At 37.8% G+C, this 15,723-nt stretch overlaps 1 protein-coding gene across 8 annotated transcripts in view; it reads right to left on the bottom strand.

The window, feature by feature from the left end:
- The window catches only part of LOC106855662 (poly(rC)-binding protein 3-like), a 501,269-nt gene that overhangs the window by 441,477 nt on the left and 44,069 nt on the right, over positions 1-15,723 (bottom strand). The window contains exon 1 of one of the 8 annotated variants that reach the window (XM_088171727.1): positions 10,900-10,945. The exons of the other annotated variants lie outside the window; for them this stretch is intronic. The gene's annotated coding sequence lies outside the window, so the exon portion shown is untranslated. Of the gene's footprint in view, positions 1-10,899; positions 10,946-15,723 lie in introns of those variants that run through there. 8 annotated transcript variants of the gene reach the window in all.

The following is a 15,723-nucleotide window of genomic DNA, read 5'->3' as shown; positions in this document are numbered from 1 at the left end:
ATGGCACTGCAAAGGACCTGACCTTGTGACAGCAGGAGTAATTTTTCATAAAAGAAAATAAAAAATCAGTCTAATGTAACCTTAACAGTCTGCTGCTTGAGGCTGTGACTGGTGAAGACAATTCTTCCCCAGCCTCCCACTAGTGTGACCCATATTCTGTCTGATCAATACCTGTCTGAAAATATCAGCCTTCTACCATTCATGCAAAATGCTCAAGGCCACGTTCCTGGTAACTAAGTACACATAGTGCTGTTTGAAACCCTTCACAGCATTAGCATAGGTTTTCATAGCATTATCTAGACATTATAAGTAATAATTTGATCCAGATACTGTATCAGAGAAGAAAGTGGTGCTAGAGATCAAACTACTCCCTGGGAATAATTTTTCCCTATTCAAAGCACTTAGTGATTGACTTCAGTGACTGGGATTTCATCTATAAGAGTGTAATGATTGCAGTGGTTAGAACACAATGGAATTTTATTTTAATAATTATTACTATTAGCCTCCAGTTATTCACTCTGCATATTTAAAAAGAGAAAATGCTCCTACCTCTGCACTATGAGATCATGGTTTCAGACTAAAAGTAATTTATTTTACTTTTATCTCTTCAACGTCGCAGTATTTTGCCTGTCCTTTCTTTGCAACAAGAACATACTACAATTAGATGTAACCAAGCCCCCCTCCTCCTTCTCCTTCTCTCTCACCCCTCCACTCCACATCAACCCCACAAAAAAAAAAAAAAAAAAAAAAAAAAAAAGAGAGAAATTAACTTTCTTTGGTATTGAAATTCCTAGTAGAACCCTCTGGCCCTTGGTAAGATTTTGTTTCCATGGAAGAATATGAGTTGGAGGTTTTACAAGATTAAATGATCATTGCTCTTGCATGAATAGAATGGAATTTACCCATCTCATTCCTTGTGACAGTATTTCAATATTTATTTTAGGACAATGAACAACAGAGGACCATGTCCCTGATGCAGTAACAGATGCACTACATACAACTTAGGGAAGGTCAAACAAATGTAAATATGAATAACCAGTATTGTCCCCTACTGTAGATACGTGATGAATTTTACAATATGGAAATGTGCTGGTTACCAATTCCACTAAATATTTTGGTAACAGAAGAATCCTGTCCAGTAATAACATAAACCAGAATATGGTTCATAGATTAAGCAACTTTAATACAGTAGCTGCTAAAATACACATAAGATTTGTTTAGTTTAGTAGTAAACACCCTTATAAGAAACACCAGATAGAATTGCTTTCATTTAAGCTTTCCCCTGGGTTTCTCAATAAGGAAAACTCTACTAGAAACATGAACTCTACAAAATACAGTTATCTCATTGGATTTGAATGACATCATGTTCTGAATTAAAGTTTCCCGTTGAATGCAAATTGCAGAATTCCCTGTTTATTTTCTTGAAGGACATTACCCCCATATGCATGTGAGACTTATCCATCAGAATTAATTCCCATTAAAGGGTAAGAGTTAACTCCACAGCTAGAGAGCTACTGGAGGATGGGACCAGCTGCTTTTTTGTCTCAGGACCTGCAGGGGACCTTTTGCTGAGAGCCTCACAGTCTCCTGTTGTGGTAGTCAGCCCTGGGCAGCAATGCACACCCACCAGGCAACTGGAAGACTGAGACCCTGCAAAGAACCAGCCAGACACAGGTCACACTCAGCCTTTGTCTCTCATGGTCACTCCCTGACCTTGTCCTTTGGCAGAGGGAGCTGGTACAGTCTCCTCTAAAGAGAACATGCAAACTGGCCACACACCCCATGCCATGGTGATCCTGAGATAAGTGTGCATATTTACATAAACAATGCCTTCTTAAATATTTTTCCTTCCCTAAAAGTTTTGAGAGGAATAACTCCGTCCTGAGTGGAACCTATTTTCTCTGTATTTTACACATTCACAAATATGCAACACCTAAAATACACAAGCTCATTTTGACAGCTATGAGTGTATGGCATGGAACAGGAGGAAAACCAGGCATATTTGAAAATTATTTATCAAGTTTCCTTGGTTATCCATCATGCCATTACATTTATTCTCCACAGAGTCATCCCTTTTTGTCATTCTAGGCTGCACAATATATTTCACATTCTACAGTGATTTTGACAGTGCACATGCGCATCTGACAATTTCAATATGAATACTGAGGAAATATTACATAGCATTCCGTAGACCAATATAAAAAAACCCCAACTTTGTTTTTCATAAAATTAAAAAAATATTCAAGCTGAAGTATTACTGCTATACTCACAAAATAAGACTGCCAAATAAAGTGTGGGTTGCAAAGCTACCAAAACAATTTAGTAGTATGAAGTAATTACTCGAGGGAGGAACAAAGTATTCTGAAGATCATTTAAATACATACTTACTAGTACCATTTTTATTTTTTCTATTCAGATAATTTAAAATCATCAAATAGTGCTGCATTAAAGTTCTTTAAAGAAGAACACACCACTCTCAAAAAGGTTTTTCCATTGGTTTCCAGCTTCTGGTCTTTGCAGGATCAATTTTCAATACTTCATATCTCTGACTCCAACCACTATTCAAGGATAGCATTAATATAACCAATAATAAGACTAATTCAGAAAAGTAGGCAGGGTGGGTAAATACATTAGGAATGAATGAGAGAAGAATGGGAAACCAAGTTGCTTTAGTTGTAAATGCCAGGGGAGCTAGGACCATACCCCAGGGAGAATCTTATATGGCCAATTCACATTAATGCAGCACTAGTGGCTAATGGACGTGGAACAGGATTAAATCCATATGGAAATGGCACTTAAAAGGTAAAAGAGGGAGTAATAAAAAAAGAAAAATAATAAAAATGAACAGTCATCTCCTCTTAAACAGTTTTATGCCTCAGTCCATCTTCTGAGGAAGTAGTCCAATTTGCCATTGTGCATATTTAGAATACTATACACAACTGTGAGTTATGCACTCCCAGAAAAAGTGAATACCCCCCAAAAAACCCTAAAACCAGCCACTAAGGGAATGGCTTCCATTAGTGCTTAGCATACTAAATCCAGCAGAGTTCTAATGGCAATGGTCAGGGGCTCCGGTCCAACAGCTGATCTCTCCATTCCTCCTCTCAACAACAAATGCTTGGGATACCCTCATATCTAGAGGGGCTGCTGCCAAGTGAAAAGAAGAATTAAGAGTACCCTCTTTATGGCAATTCCATGGTCTCTTAAGTGCTTGTTCAGGCTTGATGCTTCAATACTTTTCAATATATCTAAGTCCTAATTTCCTAATATATCTGAATCCATCTATTCCTAACCTTACAATTTTAGTAAATGTGGAATTATTGGTAGGACCGAGATAGCTTCAGGTGCCTCCTCTTCTCCTTGATCAGGAAATTACTTTTCCCATGTCCTCACAAATTCTGACTTGCCATAATGGAGTTTCAGTGCATGGAATTTGCAGGATAATTTTTAAAGTGATTTCAAAATGTAAGGAAGGAGAAGTGCACTTGCAGTGCATTCCCAGTGAGCACAAGAGCTACTGTTTACAACAGCACTCGAGACTGGGTATGCTGGATATTTCACCTCGACTTCCCAGCAAAATATTTGACTGTCACCCACAAACAACTAGGACCTTGAATCAACTGAGATCCTACTGTTTTACCACAGGAAATCTGGAGGCACAACATTTATGACTACAGTTTCACATCACTCTGAAATCTCATAGATAATCTAGTACTATTTCTAAAGGTATTGACTTAATAAAAGGAACAAGGGCCCTTCCCTGTAGCACTGCATTAAAAGTCATACTGAAACAGAGGGGATAGAAACAGAACACGCTGGGTTGAAGAGGAACACTGCTGACTCAAGTTATGAAGAACTCTCTCTTTTTATCCAAGGAGTTGGCTGAGCTCTCTATTGCTCCCATTTAACTAATCCCTTCACCTAACAGATAGACAGTAAGTTCTTATTTTAATGCAGCTGCCAAAGATACGGTGGCTCATTTCCCTTAAAGGCTTGAGATGGGAATGTACAAAGAAGAGTCTTAGTCCTGGTCAAGGGAGCAGCTTAGGAAACAAAAATACACAGCCCCATGGTTCTTCTGTTCCCCTAGGACTAGGATCCAGCTTGTACCACTAAGCCTCACAGATGCCTGAAAAATCCCTTGCTGCTCATGTAAAGAACCACAAAGTGAAAGTGGAAAAACAAGCCCCAGATGAAATTTCTGGGTATCAGATATTTTGGAACTTAAAAATCTGAAGCCAGGACTTTGAGTCACAACTGCTCATACTGAAGAAAAAACGTGAAACTTTTGTATCCAGGGATGTCAAGCTGGCTGGACTGAAATTGGCCTTCCCCTTAGAGGTTTGCAATGACTGACATAGTAAAATGTAAGTATTATTTATAAAGTAAGCATAAAGAATCCAAAACTTGAAGAAAAGACTGGTGATTATCACAGAACTAGTGTGACAGGACACTTAAATATCAGAAATGTCAGCAACTTGTCAACCCATTGAATACTGGTTTTGATTGATGGCTTACAGATACAAAGCTGCTATCTCCAAATACCTTGGCAATTTGGGGAAACTCTTATTTTAGGAAGGTTTGTGCAAAAAGAGCAGCAGGTTAAGCAGCACAGTGTTGTCTTTCTGACCTGAAGCTGTACTGTCAGCCTGGGTTCAAAAGCACATGGCTACCTCCACTGACACAGCTAGACTCTGAGATGAACCAGGGATGATAATCTATGGCTTCTATAAATACTCTCACCTCTCTCTTCTCCTGTCCTGTCCTGTCCTGTCCTGACCAGTATATTTTACTGCTGAATCTTTCTCTTTTTGCCCTGTAATGAGGGCCCAGTTTGGCACACTCTGGGAAATGTGTCCTTGCATTGCTTTTGTGATAAAAATGTAAGTGAAAACCAACACTTCCATCCGATTCTCAGCCACCAGCCCAGTCTTAAATTTTCCTCAGCTGAAAGTCACACTTGCTATACTGCCATCATACCCACCATATTCTGAGACTCCTGCCAAAATACAAGTCTGACTCACAAGACCAGAACATAAATATTTCTATTCCTTGATTTTCATGACACACTCTAAAATGCCTTTTTCCCCCTAGATACAGTTCCATGGCCTGTTGAAGAAGCAAAAGTTTGATTTATAACACTAAAAACATCACCACTAGGGCTAGATCTATGAATAGACCACTCTGCCATTCTATGGACACAGAGAGCTGCAGGAAAGGACTCTCTCATCTCAAATCACTATATTTGGAGAGGTTTCTTGAATGGCTGTCAGCTGCTCTCCCTTTGGGGAATGATGTCAGCAGTTGTGACACTGACTTCTACAAGATCTGGTGCAGCTACACTTTTGCTTTAAATTTGCTTTTTGGGCATCAAAAGAATTTGTACAAAGCAGCAGAAACTCCACATATTCTGAAAATGGGGTTATGACCCTAAGCTCTGTGCTTTTGTGACAAGACTGCATTGATTAATCAAGCTAGATATTTAAATATTTCACTTTAGTATCTCTGCACATCACTAAAATCTAAAGTACAGATAAACTCAGGTCTTCACACCAATCAAGCTCTCCCTTACAGGCAAAGCTGCTCAACATAAACTAGCTTTTTCCACCTGTAACTTGTTAAAAACTCTAAAAAACCACACAAGATTATAGGCATAATCTGTTTTTTCTATACAGAAAAGACTCACAAATGAGGTAAAAAAAGGACACCAGTCTTCCTCGTTTTGAAGGCAGCCCAGAAAAATCTAAAAAAACCCCAAAAAACGCATGGTGGAGACTTGTATGATTTACTGAATAATAAACAGCTTGCTTTTTTGTGTTTTTTTTTTTTTAATATGACACAGGAAAAAATATGCACAGCAGGCAAGATATTATATCACTCTTCAGCTTAAAGGCAACTGTAATCCTAGAAATTAGTCTGTTACTCCTGAGCTATGCTCAGGTGTGATTGAGATCAGTATGAGATGCTTGGGAAGTGAAACCATCTATGTTCTCTATTAAAAAAAAAAAAAAAAAAAAAAGATAATGCAGTAGTTTTAATATTTAAGAAACTCCAATCAAACCATCCTTATACTCAACAGTATGCAATAAATACTTTGGCAGGCCAGAGCATTTTAGATGTAAAGTGGTGACATGCTCAGCAATGAATAAAGGGAATTATATTACAGCATTGCAGAAGGACAGCGTGGTTGAGGTGGGAAGGGACCCCTAGGGGTCATTTCGTCTAACTCCCTGCTCAGGCTGGGCCACCTAGAGCACGCTGACCAGGACTAATTTAAATGCTTTTTGAAGGTCTTCATTAAAGGCTTATTAGATGTTACACTGTTTTATTAGGTAATATATATATAGTATTTTGCTAACTGACAGAAACGAGGAAAATTATCTCTGAAACTCCTAAGGAAGTACTTACTTATTAAAATTATCACTGTGTTTGGGTGGTTATCGAAAATTACACCTGTGAGTAAATATTACAAGCTGAAAAACTTCATAAAACAGAATGACAGAATTTATCCAACAGACAGCTTAGGTACTGCTAATTTTTAAACCACATCTCAACTAAGCAAATTTGGTTTAAAGTTTTTGCTAACCCAGTCAAAGCCACTGCGAAAGGAAGACAAACAACAGCAGCCAAATAAAATAAAAATAAAAAAGTAAAAAAACCCAGAGTCAAACATAGGCAGAGCAGGACTTCCCAGTAAAATTACAAATCCAAACAATGAACAGTCAGTTTTGACCCTTTCTGTTTTGTCTGGTAGTTACCTTAGTGTGTACTTGTCTATACATGCAATGATATGTTTCAGAACATTACTGATTTTTCCATAATCTAAACATAAAAATCACAGTTTGCCCATGAAACATGATGCCTCTGGTTGTCACCATTCTTCTTCAGATGCAGCTCTGATATTTATATTTGCTATACAGTATTCCTTAAATGGTCCACTCCAGCACAGGAAGCAATTACAGCTACTAATGATGCCTTTCTCTGCAGGATCGGCATGTCTATAAAAGGTTGCCTGATAAGGAGCTGAGGCTGAGATAAGGCTGCAAACAGATTGCTTGCCTCTCCATCAATATGCTGCCTTCTCTCAGGAACTGCACTGGATCTTACACATCCTGCTGGAAGTACTTCATGCCATCATCTATATAAAACTACGTGATCCCTTTATGATTATTGCTTTTGAAAGCATGTATCTCTAGTAAAGCACTTAATTCCTCTTGTTTGGCCAGGGAACAAATGTTGGCTTTCTGTGCCTCCAGGGTACTTGGTGTATGTGCAGAGGGCCAGGGTGGTGAAAGAAAACAATGAATACCATCTCCTGAATGCACTGTTTTGTTCACATGTGTATTTATAGTGGGCTATAAAGACTCAGCTAAGTCACAAATTATCTGATGCATGCAGGACTCCATGACACAGAGCTGCAGTACTATCTCCTGAGATTAAGGGTGGGGCACAGAGCTATTTCTCAGCACAAATACTGCAGTTACTCTGAAAAAGAAAACACCATCTCCTTTTTCCATTTCAGTGCTATCTTGTCCCAGTTACACTCAAATGTGTTAGGCAATAAGAAATATGGAGTTGTTGAAACTTTTATTTCAAGATGGGCAAGATGGCAATTCAAAGTCAAATTCAAAATAGAAGGCATGTCTATTCCTTCAGTATAGATGCATTCCTGTGACTGCAACAAAGACAGCTCTTGAACAAACCTTATTGCTAAAGGGCCAGACCTGCCCTTGGTTTACAGCAGACCCTGTGGTGAGATCAATGGAGAAGGCAGCTTAAAAAACAGTGGCACGGCATGGCAAAGATATTTACTACAATGAGTTTCCCATCTAAGTGTAGGAAATCCCCTAGTGGGGTGTTTCTGGAAACATACCGATGGCTTGAAATCAATGAGATGGAGCGCTGAAGGAGAATGGGAAGAGTGGCTGGCTGGCTCAGGGAGTGAGTTGTTTGTGAGCAGCTGTGCTGTGGCCTTCCAGCTGTGCAGGGTGTGCTGCTAGCCCAACCTGCCTCACTTCCAGACAGAAGATCACCTGCAAGTGGTGCTTTCTGCTAGCTCTTGAATATAGATACAGCAGCTGTGGGTTAAATAGAAAGAAACAACACCGTGCTAGACTGCTTGCTATTTTGAAAACAAAATCAGTGATCTGAAATGATTCCAAAGTCCTGAACACTCCAATTAGTGCTGGGGAAGATAAACTGGTAATATAAGAAGAGATGAGGCGATTTGGTAAAAAGATAGAATCACTTACATAGGTCTGTAATTCATTACCTAGATCAGCACAAACTTCCAAGGCAAGTAGCTAGGAATAAGGGAGGGAGGGAGGGAGGGAGGGAGGGAGGGAGGGAGGGAGGAAGGAAGGAAGGAAGGAAGGAAGGAAGGAAGGAAGGAAGGAAGGAAGGAAGGAAGGAAGGAAGGAAGGAAGGAAGGAAGGAAGGAAGGAAGGAAGGAAGGAAGGAAGGAAGGAAGGAAGGAAGGAAGGAAGGAAGGAAGGAAGGAAGGAAGGAAGGAAGGAAGGAAGGAAGGAAGGAAGGAAGGAAGGAAGGAAGGAAGGAAGGAAGGAAGGAAGGAAGGAAGGAAGGAAGGAAGGAATATCATGATATACAAAACTCCCAAGCTTAAGGTGGCTGTTCTCTCTCAGCTGTCCACAGTCATCCACAGTTAATGGAGACAGGCATTCTTCTTTGAAGGACTGTGCTGGCCACCTGGTTAGGTTTCCACTCTACATGATAATCCAGAAGCACAGAGCTGTGTAATGTAAGCAGTGTAAAATACCGTGTCCTAATTTTCTCTTGCTGCTGAAGAGGGGAAGGAAATGAGACACAGCCTTCCACACCTCCATCAGAAGCTCTCTTCTATTTCAACAGAGTTGCTATGGAAAACAAAAACTAAAAAAAAAAGGCAATTTACTACTATGAATCCTCTGCTTCTGATAAGACCTCTGATTATTTTCCTGGACTATATGTCACCCCAGACTACTGCTATAACTACATAGCACAAGTAAACCAAAAAATAAGACAGGAATGCTATGGACCTTCGTCTCTAGATAGAGAGATGCTATTACTGTGATTCACACATTATTCACCTTGACACTACATAATGCTCCCAAAGTAGCAAAAAGTCAAAGAAAATAATATATTTTGAGTTGTAAAGACATTTTTAACTTGCTAAAAACATTTTAAAAAGTCTAATAGATATCTAATATAATATTACATAGATATATATGTACTTTGTGGTAATTAAAAAAATATGTGTGGAATCAGTTTGGCAAAACTTTTTTCTGTAATAGAGAAGGCTAGAAATGGGATTCTTTTTATAAAGAAACCTGAAGTTAAAATGGGTGTAAAAGGAAAAATCATGAAACATGGCAATATTATGGCAGTTTAGAGTACTTAAACACTAGTGTTGTCAACTGGAAGGTGGGATAACAAACAGAATGCAGTGCCTTTACACAAGCTGCAGACAAGAAAATGGTAACAGTGAGAATGAGGAAGAAAAAGATCAGAATATAACAGGCAAAATAAGCTGTTTGGCATGGACCAAAAGTATTTAAATATGCAGTTAGATCTAGTTTAATTAAACAAATATTTTTAAAATTAAAATGATTTTTTTTTCTTCACATTATGCCAATGGTGGGTTAAAAAAAAAGAGAAACAGAGCAATCTCTGGCTGGGCTGAGGTGATGTTTTGGCTTTAAAATTTTCCACTGGAAAGAGAACTCGAAAAATTCTTTCTTGTCATGGCTTTCTAGCTCATCTTCATGAATGAGACCTCCAAAAGTAGCTTCTCTTGACCCTGTTGTATTTTTTCACTTCTCCTTATCTTACAGTCTCCATTGCATACAACAAAGAGAATGTTTAGTATTCAGGCCTTACCCTGTTATAAAAGATGCTTTTTTTACTTCAGCACACAGAATTTAATTTACATCATTTTTCTCAGTGGGTTTTTTACAAGATAATCTAATGATTCAGCAAGTGAAAGTATCTGTCCCACTATATGCCACAAAGAGTAATATTAACTATTATTTTTTGTGATAGGTTAGAACATCATCTTGCTGGCTGTACCTAATTCAATGACAGGCTGGTGCCCCTCAGGAATTCTGCAGATCTCTTCTAAACATAACAAAGTAAGCATATTTCCTAAATCTGCATCAATCAAGGTTTTTTAAGAATATTCTAGGAAGCAAATATACTCCAGCCTATTATGGAGGCACGAGTGGAGGGCTAGTTGGAGTGTGGATAGGTAGATCTCTTTACACTCTGGTTTTGAAAAAATAAAACCAAAATCCCCAAAGAACTCCCCTCCTCCTATAATCTTAATGAAAACTTTAATCATATTCCCTGAGGTTATTGTAGTGAGGACTTCTCAAATTTTCAGAAATTTTGGAACAATTGCTTTGAAGTCTGAATGTCCTAAAATTCTCTTCATAAATACCAACTCTGATGCAAAGTAACCCCACTCCTTTTTTTTCATTCAGGACTTGTACAATGAGGGATAAAGAAAAATGACAGTGGCAAGTACTCATATGCATACATAGAGTACTGACTTGTGCTTTCTTTGTATGCATCTTTTTACAAATTTAGAAATCACCAATATTGTGATTTTTAGTATTGAAAAATATTATTTCTTCATATTCTCCTTGTTACTAATGTAGAGGATTTTGGATTGTGGCTCTACCATCATGACAGCATTTTTCACTACATATCCAATATGTGAATTCCATTTTGAATTAACATATTTTCTTTTACTTTTTAATAAAATAATTATCTTCTCTCTGCTGCAATTTGTTCACAAAGGGGTTGGAACTATCAAAAGATGTAGGTTTTTAATACAAGGCACTTCAGAATTTCAGTCCTCTTTCTGAAATCCTTGTTTGACTGAGGACCACAGTGTCTTACCAGCAACACAGCTAGAAGATATTTCACTCCTCTTCTGACTTTTAGGTTTAAGTGAAATTGCCGTAATCTTGGACTTAGAAAGAAGAAAAAGCATTTTTTTATCTACTAACAATACTTGAAAGCCAGCTTATATATTTTTTTTTTTTTTTTACTTCTGAGAAAGTAGTCAAAAACTGGGTATACAACATGGAATACCATTGTGTTAAGATAGCTCCTGAGCAAGTGTTTATTTACTTCCAATATATGAAGGAAAGAGAATAAGTAGCAGTGCATCCAGGAAGATGGAGGAAAAAAGAAAAAGCATGGGTTAAACCCCAGGAAACCCCACAAAATTTTACTGGGGGAAGGAATAATTTAGAAACTGTAATCAACAAACAACTGCAAGGCAAACAATCAAGGCATATCCAAGCCATAACACAGCAATAACCAGATAAAATTAAGTGCTGGATCTCACAGCATCTTTTAGCTGATGAGCAGACCAACTTCGTTGTGTTGCATCTAACACTGGTACGTTGAGCATGCTCATCACAAAATTGCTTATTCAGTAGAGACAACCAAGCAATGACTGAATAGATCAGTGACTAAAGTACTTAACAGGCCACCCGTGGGACATGGCAGAAGAAAGCTCTATGGAAGCCTGAATTACACTAATAATTTTCCTGGCAACATGGTGGATAATCATCATGCAACAGGCAAGGATAAACCTTGAGGTCAGTAGTCCTAGATCAGTTCTATCAATCTATAGAGATTCTAGTGGTGAGTACATATGCAGACATTCATCAAATTCAGAAGTACTCACTCCTCTTTAATAACTGCAACTGTGATAAAACTAACATATGAAAATTTAGTTTTAGCCCCTTGGAATTTTCCTTAGAAAATACACTGGCTGAAATTTTTCACACATTTTGATTATCCATGTTGCCTTCAAGATAATGATGATGCTGATAATGGTAATAACAATAAGAAGAACAACAATAACAATAACAACAACAATCCCCACCAGGAACAGGTAAAAAACATCAATCTTTTACAAAGAATTAAGATGGGTAGTGTTTAGGGAGAATTTTGCTAAGAACTGGAATTATTGACATACTTTAAAGTCTATAGTATAGCATGTAAAGCATTAAAAAGTCCTCAAGAATTACAGACTCTAAAGACCTTTTACTTCTCCCCTGCTAGGACATCAGTTCTGCCCAGTAACATCAGATCAAGCCTTTTACAAACGCCATAATCTTCATGTTAGAACTTGCTGGGTTTTTTTCTGCTCAGATTGAAAAGCTTTTGCAGAAATGCTTTCCTCTAATAGCTGAAAATCTTTTCATTTGTTTTGTGTTTGTGTCCACTTTTTCTTTGTGCCAATGCAGTCCCTTAGTTCATTCATCTCAAATGTTTACCTACTTAGTGTTATAACAGAGAATAATACTCTATTAAAATAAAAATGCACTTAGCATTTGTTTTGCTGATATAAGAAGCCACAATCTTTAAGTTGCTCCACAGAAAATAGCTCTTTCCTGCCACTTAGCCTTATATCTCTTTAGGAAAAAAATCAGAGCTTTTCATGAGGCCCTAAATGCATAACCTTCAAATTCTCACTGTAAAATTCCATTCTACTGATATTACTTCTCCCCTTAAGGTGATCCCATTTCCCTCCTGTATTGTGATCTTTCCCTTTGTTCTTAATCTTTGCAAATTTAGAGTATCAAGCCATTTTCTCTTTCTCTCTCTCATAGATGTTTAGGACATTCCTTTGTAGTTTCTGGAATGATTTTAAGAGGCATTTATTCCTGCCAAAAGAAGCATGTAGGTACTTGCTAGCATTTTTAGCAGTACTTAGATACCTAACTTGGATTAAATTCTGTGACTGCTGTGCTTTAAGATTCGCATTATGGGCATTCCAGTTTCTCTAAGTATTTAACACATCCTTACAGTCTGACTGGTTGCAACTTGAAATTTCTTTACAAACAAATTTTTATATGTTGAATTTCCACAGATCTAGACTGTGAAAGCTCAGTGATCACCTAGCTATCTGAAAAGTTGATGCTGAACATCTGGAAAATCTTCTTCGAATACTTTCTGTAACACCTTTTTTTTCCCTTTTATTAATTATACATTCAAGAACAATATAGCAATTTTCCCTGTCTACTGTGACCAAGTTATGAAACACACTAGTTATGAAACTAGTGTGTTTCATAACTTGGTCATCCAAGATTCAACATGTACTGTTTCCAAGTGATTAGGCTGTCGCATGCAGCTACCAAAAATAAAGAAATTACTTCTCTCTCCAACAATATATATATGTGTATATATGTGTTCTGAAGGAAAGCCCTTCCCTGAAGAATGCAGCCTGCAAAAGGGAAGCTTACCACAGACACTGCTCAGAAGCAAGAGGAGCCCTGATATCACAGGGACAGAACAGTAAAGACAGCAACTTTTCCATAACTTTTCCACAACATTCTCCAGATTTTTCTGTGAGACTAGAAATTGAGTCCCCTTGCTTTTAGGCATCAGAGTGGTACATCAGTCTCAGTCTTGCTAAATGGATTCTATATTTAATATGAAATACGACTAATACCTTTTTATCCAGCAAACATGTACTTCTATTTTCTTAAGAAAGAAGCTGCCTTAATGGCTTCAAAATAGAAATGTACTTCCTTAGCCTGTTCAAAACCCAAAGAGAAAACAGTCAAAGACTGTAACAGGAGAACTTGCATTAGTATCACTGCTTTTCTTGTTTATACTATTCTTACTCTGATGGTCATGTTTCCACAAATGCTCAATTCTTCTTGAAGACTGGTAAAGTCTAAACTGCCACCAAAAATGCAACTGTGATAAAATACTGGCTTTTCACCTACTTTGAATCTGCCACATGACAAATGATTCATATATTTTTGTTCATCATCTTTTCTTTCACTTAAAGCCAAAGTGCCTTATCAGTGATGCTGACAAATTGCAGTCTTGAAATGATGCCAAATTTGAGTTTACCAGAGACATTTCTTTAAAGGCTCCCAAACAGGTAGGTACACATGAGGAGGTCAGACTGATAGTCTTCCTTTTGGAAAAGTAAATTTCTTTGGCTTTTCATCTAACTGATGAACCAAAATGGTTTCAACAGGGTTAACTCTTGGCTGAGAAGAAATGTTACTACCATGGTGCTTGTGTCAGATTCATGGCATTTGTCTTTCATAACAAGCCTTCAGCACCCTTCAAAGTGGGAATGGACAATGTTTCTTCTATTTAATCCTATATCTGAGTTATTTTGTTGGCTGTGGTTTTGACTGATAGGACTTTGAGAGGATGATAGTGGTGGAGAGGAGGAAGCATAAAAGGGAAAGGTCTATTTCTTGTCTGTATTAACTATATCTGGTCTGCCACCTCATTTTCACATTTTTAATTTTTTATGTAAAAGACAGATAAAGCCACAAAATGCCTTGGATAAAGCAGTAAGAGGGGGATATACTTATTGCAAGAAATCTCCTTTTTTTGTACAATTTCCATGGAAATTTTACTCAAACACCACGGTTATGCTTTTGGTGGTTTGTTTTTTTTTGTTTTTTGGGCTTTTTTGTTTTTTGTTTTTTTTTGTTGTGGGTTTTGTTTGTTTGTTTATTTGGGTTTTTTTTTTTTTGGTTGCTTTTTTCTGGTAATCCACTGCCAGTGCCCTGGATTATCAGAAGTGCTATATACTTGACCTGGCTTTTATTCCTCTTACTATTCTGTCAACCCCTGAGGCTTCAAGTAATAGAGTTTAAAAAAAAACAAACAAAAAAACCCCAGTACCCCAGTACCAGTCAAGCACACCAAACCAATTTAGGCTTTAATCTTTTCAGCTCACAAAGCAAAGGACAACTGTGTCTGACCAGTGCCTAAATAGAGGCCTTCAAAGGAAGACAAGTTAAAGGAAATGCATGTACCATCATTATGCATCCCAAAGGAAATGTTCTTTGCTCTGAAGATTCTTCCTGCAGTTTTGGAAAAACTGCTTTTTCTTTGCCTCTCTATTCCCTCATTAAAAGAAAAAATAAACTTGGTTTGCAACTGCCTCCTTCAATTTTAGTGAAAAATGAATAGATCACATAGGTAGTGTACAGGAAACAGTAAGAAAGCAGTATCTACAGTAACTCTGACTCTGGCACACTAGAGAATTGCTGCACGAATTTCAGATATCTAGTTTAGATTGACAAATGAGGGTCCCCCTGTGGAAATACACATTCAGAACAGATTCCGAACATTTTGTGTGGAGCTTCTCTTCTTCTTTTTTACCAGAGATAACCTAAATGTCAACAGTAGCAGCACTCTCTGTTTGTGTGTGTATCACACAGCCCTTTCCTTATCAACCAGTTCCCAGTGATCATCACCAGCTTTCCTAAAGGACATCGTGCCCTGGTGATCAAGGAGCCTCCCTCCAGTGGGTCAGTCTGGAAAGGCAAGAGGTCTTTGATATCACTGAAAGGAAAATGATACAGACCTGCCACTAGCCTGCCCCTACTATGTGATTTAAAACAGAAGCAAACTAAAAAGTCTTGGGCTCAATCAATCTGTTTACTCCTCTAGCTCAAAGAGCTTGCAGCTCTGGGGAAGCTGGAAAGTTAAGAAAAAGTCTGATTACAGCTGCAGATATCATGAGTTGGGACCTAATTTTAAGGTCAGTATATATCAAGAAAATAAAGGAATTCCTGAGAGTCCAGCATTTTTAAAAATACAGCCATTAATTTAGATACTTAATTATGAATTTGGAGTCTACCACGGGCACATGTTTCCAGATCTGCCGGAGTGCAAACTGCTTTAGCATCTCTAATTCCTTTTTTAGGGCTCTATAAGTGTGTG

The sequence above is a fragment of the Sturnus vulgaris genome, chromosome 1 (assembly GCF_052056855.1).
Source record: "Sturnus vulgaris isolate bStuVul1 chromosome 1, bStuVul1.hap1, whole genome shotgun sequence".
In the NCBI taxonomy this organism is placed as follows: Eukaryota; Metazoa; Chordata; class Aves; order Passeriformes; family Sturnidae; genus Sturnus; species Sturnus vulgaris.
This window is presented reverse-complemented; position numbering and strand designations above follow the sequence as displayed.